Raw genomic sequence first — 13,760 nt, 5'->3', positions numbered from 1 at the left:
GCGCAAGGCTAAGGGTTTGTGTGGGGTGGGGTGTGTGGGGTAGGGGTGGGATGGGAGAGAGGGTGGGGCCAGCCTAAATGGAACACAGACTGTGCAGCGCCCAAGAGCTAGGCGCTGCACATTATAAGTGTGGCGCCTAAGTCTGAGGCGCTGCAGTGCTGTCTGTGGGGCCGCAACTGGACCAGGGCTGCCACGCTGGCACGAGGTGCGACGCCCAAGAGAGAGGCGCTGCATAGTAGTGTGTGGCGCCCAGCTGTCGGGCGCCACACAAAAGGGTCAGCAGAGTGAAATTTTTTCGGAACAAAGTCAGTTTGTGATTTGATTTGGACCTCAGGTCAAATATGTGATTTCCGTCTGAAACCGGAAAGAACTACTCCTCGGATCCAAATTAGTATACTACTTGTCCTCCTCGGAGTAGTTGCGTGGATTGATTTGGATAGGTGGGAGTAGATTTCCCATATTACATTAAAATAGCCCGTGAAATAGCCGCGAAATAGTCCGTGGAAAAAAGGTAATCCGCTCTCCTCCACGGTGGAAATTCATCGTCGTCTCAAACCGTCCCGTCCCGTCCCGTCCCGTCTTTTCCTCCTGCTCTTACTTTCCCCAGCCCTCCCTCCCTGACATACCATTACCGACCCGACCCACCGCCGCGTGCCCTAGGGCTGTCGCCTCCACTCCCCACCCCCAAGCGCATCGCCGCCGCCGCCGCCGCCATCGCCGTTCCTCACCGCTGTCTCTCCCGGCCGCGATTTCCGGGCATCTGATCTTGCGGTATGAGCTTCTGTTCATCCAGTGATGATTAGCTGAACCTCCGTCCCCTCCTTTTCTTTTGAGATCAAGTGATTTCGTTGCGGCGAAGTGATTTGTGGAACCCAATGACCCCAATTTGATGAGGTCATTTCATTCTGGGAATTCGATTAGTTGATTTTGCGGCATGAGCTTCTTTCCATCCAGTGGTTAGCTGACACACACACACACACACACACACACACACACACACACACACACACACACACACACACACTCCTCTTTTTGGCGATGAAGCGGTTTATCGAACCACGATGACGCTCACAATTTCTCACTTTCTAGATCCGCGTTTGCTAGAGCGAACAGCATTTCTTAACTTTGGCTCGGCCACGCTCCACCATTTATTTCATTTTATTATTAATATTGTGTTGGATGATTGTAACGAAAACTCTGCTTTTGTGCCATAATCCATAAAGCTCGGCTTTTTCATCCTAAAAAAAGGTGATTCTCTTTCTTTATGTGTTATTTCCACCCCAGGCTGGAAACATGAAGCGAGAAGGCGTTTGCACGAGAAGCCAGACCAAGATACAAAAAGTTTGGACAGCTTGGCGAGGTGAGCCACTGGCTGTCTGGTTTCAGTCTCGCTGCTTGTTCCTTCTTCTGCAACTTACGATCAGAATTATGTTGTATGATATGAATATGATGATGCTTCCCTAACTAGGAAATTCGCATCCCGACAATCCTTTTGAAGAGGAATTTGGCAGTTTAAGTAATTCTGGTCAAGGTGTCTGGACGAAACTCAGTAAAGAAGTCACCTCAAATTTAGCGGGCACTGTTGTATCGCTTGCTTCATTTGCTGATGGTGATTATAAACACTAGCTTTGCAAAATTTTATCTATGTCTATTTGTGAGTACTTCATGATTGAGAATTTGAAATGCCATCTTGTGCAGAAAACACCGTGTTTTTTGCATGCACCGGCATAGTTATCGCAAACAAGCCAACTGTGCCAACCATTACAAGCTTTCTGACTTCATTAAGTTTGGTTAGATCTATTGATGATGATACCAAGATCCTTCATGATATGACGGTTGGTACTGCCAACTTTTTTTTGTACACTATTGCTTGGTTATTTAATATCATGTTAATCATTCTGCTAACCAGGCTATATACTTGTTGCCTTGCTTTATTGATGCAGATTGAAGTGCGCCTTCCGGATAACACACTTGAACTGGGATGGTTGGAATTCTACGATTTGAAATACAATGTCGCGGTTATCAATATCGCTCGCTACCATTCTCTAAAAGTAACATGTCTAGATCATCAGCGGCAATTTGAGTCTCACAGTAAAGTAGTTGCCGTAGGGCGTTGCTTCAACTCAGGAAAATTAATGGCCACAGCTGGGAAGTTGACTGAAAATCCAAAAGGAACTTACCGGGAGGAGCTTGCCATCTCCACATGTAAAATTACTATGGTGCGGTGTTAATTTCTCACTTTCTATACATAGTGAAAATAAATAAATAACTGTGTCATGATATGCATTGGACTTTTTTTGGGTGGGGGGGAGGGGCAAAATACTCCTTTTTTCAATTATACAAACTTTGTTGAGCATCTCCACGTCTTTGTGCTTGGCTCACTGTCACTTTATTCTTTTCCTAGACTGGAGTTGGAGGGCCCCTTGTTGATTTTAATGGGGATTTCATCGGGATGAACTTTTATGCTGAGAAAGAGACTCCATTCCTACCAAGGTTTAAAATTCTTGAACTCCTGTCGCAGTTCAGGAAAACAATTCAGTGGTGGTATGTCCTCCATACTCACTCTGATTGCTTTTCTACCCTTGTCCTCCATACTCTCTTATTAGTTTTTGTGCACATGGGCCACACATGCTTAGGAAAATAAATAATGGTGGAAAGCTTAATCAAGAGTGACATTATAAAAATCTCTTGTGTTGTTAACAATACATTAGTGGCTTCTTATGACATCATACTGCAGCTAACAACATGCATTATATAAATCTCTCGTGTTTTTGGAAAATTTGTTGACAAAACATTGTGTTAACAATTCATGCATTCTAAAAGAATGCGCAGGCATTTTACATAGAATATGAAATCACATTGTTTAAGTTACTGCATACGTTGTACAAGGCTAAGAAGAGTTAAAGGATGATCACAGCTTGGTATGTAGTCAGGAGTCTAACATGCTCAATTACTGTAATACCGAGCGAATGAGAACTATTTAGCAGAGAAATTAGTGCCATGCACTTAACACATGGCCTGATTTGCAAATAAACTTGACTGAGTACATTCTATTCTGGATAACGGCAAACAACTAGTCTAACTGAAACATTTCCTGGATGACCACAGGCCATCTGTTCCGCTTCTTGCAAGTTTATTATTCAACCTGGAATTTCCAGGAAGCTGACCACACATCAGTAGACATACAAAATGAATAAACTAAGTACATAAGAATAATTCCGCTCATCAATAGCCGAGGTTTGGTGGTACTACCAATCACACTGAATGTCAAACAGTTTCTGAAATGCGTTGTTTTGATGTTTTTGTAATTCTTGCATCTGGTAGGTGATCTGCATTTGACAACATCTCCCTTGATAACAAATTAGTTGTTTGTGACATCTGGGGCTGGATAAGCTGCAGTGTGACCTTGACAGTCCATACTACAATTGTCATGATGTCTCGCAGTTGCCCTGTACTCAATTGGGACTCTGGTGTCCATGTTTAAGCTATTAATACTTGTTTAAATGATAGGGTAGTGACGGTTCCCTGGTAGGTTTGGTATAATATTATCTCCATTTTATTGTTTTTTGTTGTCGCTCACCACAACATGCATGGGAAAAGTTTTCCACTATATTAGGCTACTCATATTTAATAAATATTTTTGTCTATACAATAATCAAACACAATAAATATTTAGGTTTTAGGATTTCCCCATTGTTTTGTTTAGCGCAATCTGACCCCAGTCAACAATTTTCCCGATTTGTCCCTTATAAACATTGAAATTTGTATTGTTGTTTGGTATCCATGCATAGATATCATCCATGTTTTATTTTTTGTGGATTTCTCTATTATTCCGATGAGTTTATTGCATTCTGCTGCAGGGCTACAAATAAGAAAGGACCTGGTAGTAATATTGAAAGATTTCTCAGACCTTATAAGCCTGATTCAGAAGGTGAGAAAAACACCTTAAGATTGCTAAATTGTGCGCAATCATCACATCACCAGGCAATTCCTCGCCAGAGTCACCACCAATGTTAATTTTCAACAATCATTTGTAGAATCAGGGTACATACTTAGTTTTATGGTTGCACCTATTATCATGCTAATAACATACAGCATATGATATGCTAATTAATTAGTTCATTCTAAGTACTCCAGTGTAGTATATGAATATTAGAATATACTCCTTTCCTTCATACTGCTTTTCAGTGTTCTAAATTCTGCTTATTTCCCTTCTTCAATCTTCTCCATTGTAGACAGCTCAAGGAAGGGAGAGAAACTTAAGGATAAGAAACCTTCCATATGTACTCTCTGTGATCCAGAATGTCAACCAGGTTGGGTCACTTCTAATGTTATAATAATTATTGATCATTGTTCACAGTCATTAATTGTTTCACCCCTGTGGCACCAGGACTCATGGATAGATTATTATTAGAGCGGAAGTCTTTATGGTCTGGGCGGCCAAGTTATCCTTATTTTGGTGAGTCATTGCTTGCAGTTTTCCTGACCATCATTATACATGGGGTCATCAATCACTTAACTATGTTGCAAAATTCAGGTGTTGCTACAAAAAAAGAGCTGAGGTCCAATGGTTATCCCCTCCCAGTTTGGGAGAATGGTGAGTTCATTCATGTCCTTGTGATATTTACTCTTTTCTGTTGGAACATTTGTCATCTGACTGGTCTATCCAGCTCCCCTCCACTACTGAATCTTTATTGGTTTTGCCAGTGGGCATGCGTTTGCTTAACAATTTTGAAGAGAAATTTAGTGAAGATATCTGGGGTAAACTCGAAAGAAACGTTGCTTGAAATATGTCTCAAAGTGTTGTCGCATTGGCTTCATTCAGTGGTAATTATATTCATTATAAGCTCGTTTACTTTCAATATTCTTTTTCCATTTTCTTCACTAAATTATCAGAATCATTACTCTTGTAGGAAAAACAAGGTGTTTTGCTTGCACAGGCATATTCATAGACTGCAATGGGTCCACTACAAGAGTTCTGACCTCGGCAAGTTTGGTTAGAACTTCTGACAATGAAAACAAGGTTGCTGATAACCTTAAGGTTGTTACTCTGCTAATAATTGTTTAATTGCCCCTTCTACTTATTCATGATATCACTGGTTTAGTCTTACCATATCATTGCAGATTGTAGTGTGCCTTCCAGATAATTGTCATACCAGAGGAACACTGCAGCATTACAGTCTACATTATAACATTGCCGTAGTCCACATCAAGAATTTCTGCTGTACTCAGACAGCACAAATCGATAACCAGATGCTAATTAAACCTCGGAAGGAGGTAGTAGCTGTAGGGCGCGTCTACCAATCAGGCAATTTAATGGCCACAAGTGGGATCGTGATTGACAAACCAAGTAAGCTTGGTTGCAAAGAGCTTAAGATTTCCACCTGTAAAATCACCAAGGTACGCTGTGTCTTTTCGTGTGGTGGAAATAAATAGTTGCATCAGAATGAGTAATTAAATCCATCACCACATCTGTATAGCTTACAAATACTGTCTTTTCCTATTCGTTACTTTTGTGTGTGCTAGGCTGGGATTGGAGGGCCTCTTATTGATTTTGATGGAAATTTTATTGGCATGAACTTCTATGGCTTGGAAGAGGCTCCATACATACCAGTGAATATAATTATAGAAGTCTTGAAGAATTTTGATGCACAAGGGTATGCTTTCTATCTTTATGTAATTTTTTGTACAGTATGCAGGTGTCTTGCGTGTGCATAATATTCAATCTTGAGGAAGTTTAGTAGCCTCGGAAGGACATTTGTTACCATTTTGATCTTCTTATACTGAGCACATTAATTAGAAGCTTGAATAGAACTGCTGTGCATATGATAAATAACATACGACACTGGTACAATAAAGACCATCCTGTGGTTGTGGCCGACAGTTGAGCATGTCTGGTTGTGCGTACATTTGTGATTATGGAAGTATCGTATCGTATGTCTCATAGCATCACTCTAACCTGGAATTATAATGGTAAATATGGGTTGGTTTTGGTTGTTAGTTTTAATTTGGAACTCATGCTAGTTCTTAAATCCCAACTTGCTTTTGCGGTTGAACCATTCCGCCTATTATTGTTCAGATATATGAAGTGGTGAACTGATGTTGCGTGGTTTTGATCTTGTCCTCACACGCGTGTGTTTCTTCTTGTATGTAAAACTATTTTCGGCCTGTTTGTAGGACTCTTGCTAGAGACGATGATGATAGCCCAAACAGGTATTGTTTATTTACTACACATTCAATAACACTGCTATATATATTATAGCTTATTTATGTTTTACTCTGGACAGATGGGCCGTGCCCAAGCCATTTTGGTGCTATCCGGAGTGGCACGAGCTTGAGGAAGGACTAGATGTGGAAGAAGAACTTAAATATCTGCGACAGCGGCAACAATTCTAACCTGATGAAGTGTATCTCGATGCATGTGCGCCTATCTTTGTCCTCAAGCTGCTGATCCAGTTGAAGCACAAGCTGATCCTGTCTAGCAAGTATGAAGTGTTTGTAACTTAACTAATCTGAAGCCTGAAATACTAGCTTACGAACGTACGCCTCTTGATGTGATGGACCTGTACTAAGGCTGAACTGGAGCCGTTAAGAGATGGTTTGCGGGAGACCGTCGTATTTTTTGCTACTACTAAGTTTGCTTGCAGTTGTGGTTGTGATTTTAAGGTACAGTGGTCAGCAGTTGTCTTAAGAAACATTGGTGCAACTCTTGTTCATTTGGTTGGCTGCTTTGTCAGCTGCATGATGGCCGTCTGTCTGCCTTGCTCGTGTTGAGAACACGCGCAAGGTAGTGGATGGCCCCACACGCCAACCTACTCTATTTGCTTGCTGCTTTTATATGTGTGACCGCTGTGTTTCTTATCACATGAATGGAACCAGAAATATTTTACTTTTGGAATTTTCGTTACAGATCCGGTGATCAACGCCTCAACTTGTTTCAACTTCCACTTGATAACATTTTTGAGTATCGTCCATTTCAGCATTAAAAGTATTTGAACTGCGCTCATGGATTTTCAGCACTTGTTTGTACAAACTATTTAACTTTGGGGGAATACAGAATACTGCAAGCCTGAAAATTTTCTTCCACATTGGGCAATCAGCACCTTTCTAACTTCACGCAACACCCAGTCGATTAGTGTGGGCTCTGTTTCTTTGCGCGAGGTTTGATGCCACTTGGAGAAGCTCTTTAATGCCAGTATGCTCTGTTATTTGCTGTTAGCATATTTTTGGAATTTTAACTCGGTTTTCATATTTGAAAACTACTATTGTGATATCGTTTTCGTTTTCAATGAGAATGCCCTGAAGATAGCTCTGTATTCAGGGTGGATAACATGTTTTGAGTAACATCCATTTTGGCAACAAAATCATCTGAACCGCAACTCAAAGAATTCTCGGCACTTCTTCAGCATCTATGAAAATGATATTAGATGTGACAGAACTATGCATTCAGTCACACCAGCACACAGCCAAACCACTGGTTGCCCAAGTCAGCTCAACATGCCTAGCTAAATTATATGATGGACATATGAGCAGTGTTACATGTGTGTCTCATGTCTCAAGTCTATTTTCAGTCTTTTTCTTTCTTTATTAAGACAATAAAACCTAAGCACCACCAGCACAATCTTACACTAGGGTATGTAGAATGGAAAGCCTATAGCTAACCAGGTATGTAGAATGACAGAGAATTCAGACATCCACATAAGTGGGAAAGGAAACAACAACAGAAGTATAAATTAACCAGGAGAGGGAGAAACTGGATCACAACTCAACTTGACTGGATAATCTCACTTCACAATCAACCAAGTAACAAAATATGACGCAGTAATATCAGATTGGATCACAAATGCCCTGCTACTACAAAGATTGGACCACAGCAGCACACATAGTTACATAGTGAAGGAGCTTGCAGCGAAACAACACCAACCAAATGCTACATACAATGTTTAAACGGGTAGACTACTAGAAACAGTCAAGGAGAAGCTAAAGCTACACAAGAAACCAACAACAATGCTCTGGCTGCCTTCCTTCATGTTCACACAACGGCCCTGCAAGATGATGATTATGCATCGCAATGTCAAAATAAGACAATCGTCAGAGATTATGCATGCTGGAATGAGAGTGGTATGCCTACCATCAAGTCATACGTGTTAGGAATAAGCAACTTGTATTCCCATGAGGCCATAGGCCGATATATATACATGTACAGGTGTGGAACATATGCAGGAAACCCCTTATACAACGGGATAAATACAAAGGGGTACATGACTTATATTATAACTCTAACACCCCCCCTCAAACTCATGGTGGATGAACAACACTGAGTTTGGAGACATAAAAGCCATCTTGTGCTCTAGTCTGAGCCTTCGTCAGGAAATCTGCCAACTGTAACTCGGAAGGCACATACTGAAGAGCAATAACCTGATCCTGCACACCAGCGCGTACATAGAAAGCATCAACACCAATATGCTTGGTGAGCTCATGCTTCACAGGATCGCGTGCAATACTGATAGCACCTGTACTGTCAGATAAGAGCAGAGTCGGTGTAGTGACAGAAACACCAAAATCCTGAAGTAACCACCGTAACCAAGTCACCTCTACCGTCAAAAGAGCCATTGCTCGCAACTCAGCCTCGGCACTCGAACGGGAAACTGCAAGCTGTTTCTTTATCTTCCAGGCAATGAGAGAACCACCAAGAAAAACACAGTAAGCAGAAAGTGAACGGCGATCTGAAGGATCACTAGCCCACGTAGCATCCGAATAGGCCTAAAGCTGTAAAGAACTGGAGCGAGGAAAGAATAGACGGTGAGAGATCGTGCCTCAAAGATATCGAAGAACACGAAGGAGATGACTATAGTGAACCAAGGTGGGAGCAGAGACAAACTGACTCAGAATATGAACCGGATAAGAGATGTCCGGACGAGTGACAGCTAGATAGACAAGACTGCCAACAAGATGACGATAACGCGTCGGGTCAGGGAGAGGATCACCATCAGTAGCACGGAGGTGAACATTGAGCTCCATAGGAGTCTCAACAACGCGCTCGTCAGTAAGAGCAGCACGAGCAAGAAGATCCTGGATATACTTTTCCTGGGATATAAAAAAGCCATCAGAGGTAGAAGAGACTTCAATCCCAAGAAAGTAGCGAAGAGGTCCAAGATCAGACATAAGAAACTGCTCACTAAGACGGGCCTTTACAAAGGCAATATACTCGGGGTCATCCCCCGTGATGATCATGTCATCAACATAAAGAAGAAGAAGAGTCCGACCACGAGGAGAAAGGTGAATAAACAATGCTGGATCATGAGCACTTGCTGAAAAACCAGCAGCAGTGATCACAGAGGCAAAGCGCTCAAACCAGGCGCGGGGGGCTTGCTTAAGGCCATAGAGAGAGCGACGAAGACGACATACCATGCCATCAGGAACAGAATACCCAGGTGGTGGCTGCATGTACACCTCCTCACGCAGCTCACCATTAAGAAAGGCATTCTTAACATCAAGCTGAGATATAGACCAGTGGCGTGCAGAGGCAACGGCAAGAAGTGTACGAACAGTGGTCATATGGGCCACAGGAGCAAAAGTCTCGTCATAATCACGACCATGCTCCTGCTGAAAACCACGAGCCACAAGACGAGCTTTGTGATGCTCAAGAGAACCATCGGAGCGAGTCTTAACCTTGTAGACCCACTTACAAGTGATCGGACGGACTCCGGGAGGAAGAGAAACAAGATCCCAGGTACCAGTGCGTTCAAGAGCAGCAATCTCCTCTGCCATCGCAAACTGCCATTCAGGATGAACAACAGCCTGACGGTAAGAAGTCGGCTCAAGAACAGCAGCACCAGCGGTGGGAAATCCAAAGCGATCAACAGGCGGACGAGGACGAGAACGCAAGCCATAAGTAGGCTGAGAGGAAGATGACGACTCATCCACAGAGGCATCGACTGGTCGTGGACGACGAGTGTAATGCTGAGGAAAAGATGGAATAATAGAAGGAGGAATCGTCAAGGTAGAATCGGGGGGTGGCGACGAAGAAGTCACCGGAGATGAAGGTGTAGAATCCGGTGACAGGCTGGGAGAGGAGACCGGGGAGGAAGTCACCGGAGATGAAGGTGGAGAACCTGGTGACATGCTAGGCGAGGAGACCGGGGAGGATGGTGGCTGCAAATCAACTAGAGGTGGAGAAGGAGAGGAAGTGGAACGGAGAGGTACAGTCTCGACGGGGGTGATAGGTGAGTCAGGAAAAGTGAGGAAAGAGATATCCTGCACTGAAAAAGTCGAGGAAGATGGGCGTGGGTAGAAGGGACGAGACTCATCAAAAGTCACGTCTCGAGAGATACGCATCTGACGACCAATAGGATCCCAACAACGATAGCCCTTATGCTCATCACTGTAGCCTAAGAAGACACACTCAACAGACTGAGCGGTCAGTTTGGTGCGTTCGCGAGGGGCAAGAAGAACATAGCAAACACAACCAAACGAGCGAAGCATCGAATAATCGGGAGAACGATCAAAAAGTCGCTCGAAAGGAACACCACCCTGTAGAGCAGCGGAAGGCTGTATATTGATAAGATAGGTGGATGTGGAGACGGCCTCAGCCCAAAAATGAGGCGGGAGAGAGGCAGCAATCATCAATGCACGAGCCGTCTCAAGAAGATGTCGACGCTTTCGCTCAGCCACACCATTCTGAGCATGAGCACCAGGACAAGAGAATTGAGAGAGAGTCCCGTGCTCAGCAAGAACACCACGCAACATCTTAGAGATATACTCGCCAGCGGAGTCAGCATGAAAAACACGAATGGGTGAAGAGAACTGAGTATGAACCATGGTAGCAAAACGCTTATAAATAGACAACACCTCAGAACGAGAAGTAATGAAATAAAGCCATGTGTAACGAGAGAAATCATCTATGAAAATAATATAGTATTTATGACCACCTTTCGAGCGAAAGGGGCCGGACCCCATACATCAGAATGGACTAAATCGAAAGGACGCTTGGACACCGACTCACTATGTGAATATGGTAACTGAATCTGCTTGCCAAGACGACAACCCTGGCACTCTAAAGAGACATCTCCTGAGACAGACCCCAGAAGACCTCGACGAACTAAAGAAGACAACCGAGAACCACACAGATGACCAAGTCGATGATGCCACTGCTGGAAGGAACCAGTAACGGAGGCGACAGAAGCGGAAGCACTGGCGATGGTGGTGGCAGCGGAAGGAACATGAAGCCAGTCCAACTCCCAAAGACCCTGAGAATCACGGCGGCGAGGGCCAGCCCCAACCAGAGTGTGCGTGCGACGGTCCTGGACAGAACAAGAGTCAACGTCAAGGATGACGCGACAACCAGAATCCGTAAGTTGACCAGCAGAAAACAGATTCATGGTAAGTCGAGGAACATGAGCAACATCAGGAACAGAATAAGAAGGATTGGTAAGATTGCCTCTACTAGCAACAGAAAGTGGAGTACCATCAGCAGTGAAGACATGAACAGGAGAATCCAGTGATCGAAGAGAGGACAAAGTGGAAGAATGAGAAGACATATGAAAAGAAGCTCCAGAGTCCAGAACCCATGGGGATGTACCTGACTGTGTAGAGGGTGATTGCTCAGTGCGGGAAGCATCAGTCACAGAACCAGCAGTACCCGTCGAGGAAGAACCTGAAGCCGCGAGCAGACGCTTAAGTCTCAGAATATCCTGCTCAGTCAAAGCAATGGCTGAAGCTGTCGAGGTAAATGACGAAGTCCCTGAAGATGATGATCGCGCCTTGCACAGGTGTTTCTTCTTCGTGTAGCACTGAGACTCAAGATGACCATCATTGTTGCAATAGTCGCAATGTGGACGGGGGCGACTTGAGCCTCCAGAAGGAGTGGGCAAGAGCGGCGGTGCACTCGAGCGAGAAGGGGTCGGTGCAGCAGGTGGCGTAGGAGCACGAGTAGCGAGCACAGAGGGAACCTCCAGCAAACCAGCACCACGTAAGCGAGTCTCCTCAGCACGAATCTCAGAAAGCGCCTCCATGAGAGAAATACGGCCACGAGCAAACAACTGAGCACGCCGGGGCTCAAACTCCTTACGGAGCCGAGACAGGAACTCATAGACGCGATGAAACTCCAAATTGGCCTGGACAGCCTGGCAACAGGGGCTGGTACGACACCCAGCACTGCGGAGAGAATCAAGCTGGCGCCAGATAGCAGAACTCTGTGCATAGAAGTCATCAACAGTAGAGTCACCCTACTGAAGAGCATGCTCCTGGCGGACCACAGAGAGGTATAAGGCATCACCAGAGGGCTGATAGCGCTGACGAAGACGGGTCCACATCTCAAAGACAGTAGGAAGACCCAAAAATTCAGAAGCAAACTGAGGTAGAACACTAGCAGTGAGAACAGCTGCAGCACGAGCAGCATCATCAAGCCACTGGGTGTAAACAGACAGAGCACCATGATACGTCTGAAGAGCCTCCTCATAAGCCAAAACCCTCTCATCATAAGCATGATCAGCAGCCTCATCAGCAAGCTTAGCCGCATCCTTGGCGACCTGATTAGCATCCGTAGGAAGAACCGATGGAGTTGGCGGAGTAGGGGCCACCGGAGGAACTGGACGTGGCGAACAGCAGACCTCGCCAGAAAGAACACCCCAGAGACGGACTCCACGCATGTGAATGCGCATAAAGCCAGTGAACTCGGTGTAGTTAGTACCATCAAAGATCACCGGACAGCGAGGGACAGCAACATAGCCCGATGCAGCAGACATTTTTTTTAGATCCGACGAGAGTGACCAGATCGGGATCAGGCGCTGGCTTGGGGCGGGAGCAGCGTCGAGCGGGAGATCGGGGCGATCGGGAGATCGAGGCAGCTTCGGGAGGGCGCTGGCGACTGGATCGGGACGGGCCGGCAGCGGGAGGCGCTGGCGGGGCCGATCTGACGGGCGGGCTGTTGGGGAACGTTGCAGAAAACAAAAATTTTCCTACTCGTTTCACCAAGATCCATCTAGGAGTTCATCTAGCAACGAGCCATCAGATGCATCTACATACCTTTGTAGATCGCGTGCGGAAGCGTTCAAAGAACGGTGATGATGTAGTCGTACACGACGTGATCCAAATCACCGATGACCAAGCGCCGAACGGACGGCACCTCCGCGTTCAACACACGTACGGGACGGGAGACGTCTCCTCCTTCTTGATCCAGCAAGGGGGAAGGAGAGGTTGATGAAGATCCAGCAGCACGACGGCGTGGTGGTGGATGCAGGGCGTCACAGTAGCAGGGCTTCGCCTATACTGCGAGAGAGAGAGACGTAACGGGGAGAGAGGGAGGCGCCAGGGGCTGGTGTGTCAAGTCCCTCCTCTCCCCCACTATATATAGGAGGGCCAAGGGGGGGTGGTGCGCAGCCTAGGAGATCCAATCTCCTAGGTGCGGCTGCCAAGGGGAGGTTTCCCTCCCCCCCAAGGCACCTCGGGGTGCCTTCCACTAGTGGGACTCCTCCCCCATGGAAACCCTAGGCGCATGGGCCTAGTGGGGCTGGTGCCCTTGGCCCATCTAGGCCAAGGCGCACCCCCTACAGCCCATGTGCCCCCCCAGGACAGGTGGCCCCACCCGGTGGGCCCCCGGGACCCCTCCGGTGGTCCCGGTACAATACCGATAACCCCGAAACTTGTCCCGATGGCCGAAACAGCACTTCCTATATATAATTCTTCACCTCCGGACCATTTCGGAACTCCTTGTGACGTCCGGGATCTCATCCGGGACTCCGAACAACATTCGGGTTCCT

At 45.6% G+C, this 13,760-nt stretch overlaps 2 pseudogenes across 1 annotated transcript; one reads left to right on the top strand and one right to left on the bottom strand.

The window, feature by feature from the left end:
- The first annotated feature begins 592 nt into the window (after window positions 1-592).
- Window positions 593-6,864, top strand: LOC125547840 (uncharacterized; annotated as a pseudogene). Its single transcript, XR_015618074.1, has 16 exons — window positions 593-771; window positions 1,285-1,360; window positions 1,469-1,609; window positions 1,699-1,835; window positions 1,944-2,219; window positions 2,405-2,544; window positions 3,861-3,931; window positions 4,236-4,313; window positions 4,391-4,459; window positions 4,538-4,597; window positions 4,708-4,827; window positions 4,914-5,041; window positions 5,125-5,400; window positions 5,527-5,657; window positions 6,178-6,213; window positions 6,288-6,864. The product of XR_015618074.1 is annotated as an uncharacterized LOC125547840 (transcript).
- A 4,199-nt stretch (window positions 6,865-11,063) lies between these two features.
- On the bottom strand, window positions 11,064-12,757 carry LOC147978341 (uncharacterized; annotated as a pseudogene).
- Window positions 12,758-13,760: the final 1,003 nt, after the last annotated feature.

This window comes from Triticum urartu, chromosome 3A (assembly GCF_056163025.1).
Source record: "Triticum urartu cultivar PI428250 chromosome 3A, HENAU_Tu73, whole genome shotgun sequence".
In the NCBI taxonomy this organism is placed as follows: Eukaryota; Viridiplantae; Streptophyta; class Magnoliopsida; order Poales; family Poaceae; genus Triticum; species Triticum urartu.
The sequence above is the reverse complement of the archived record's forward strand: the minus strand, read 5'-3'. Positions and strand labels throughout refer to the sequence as shown.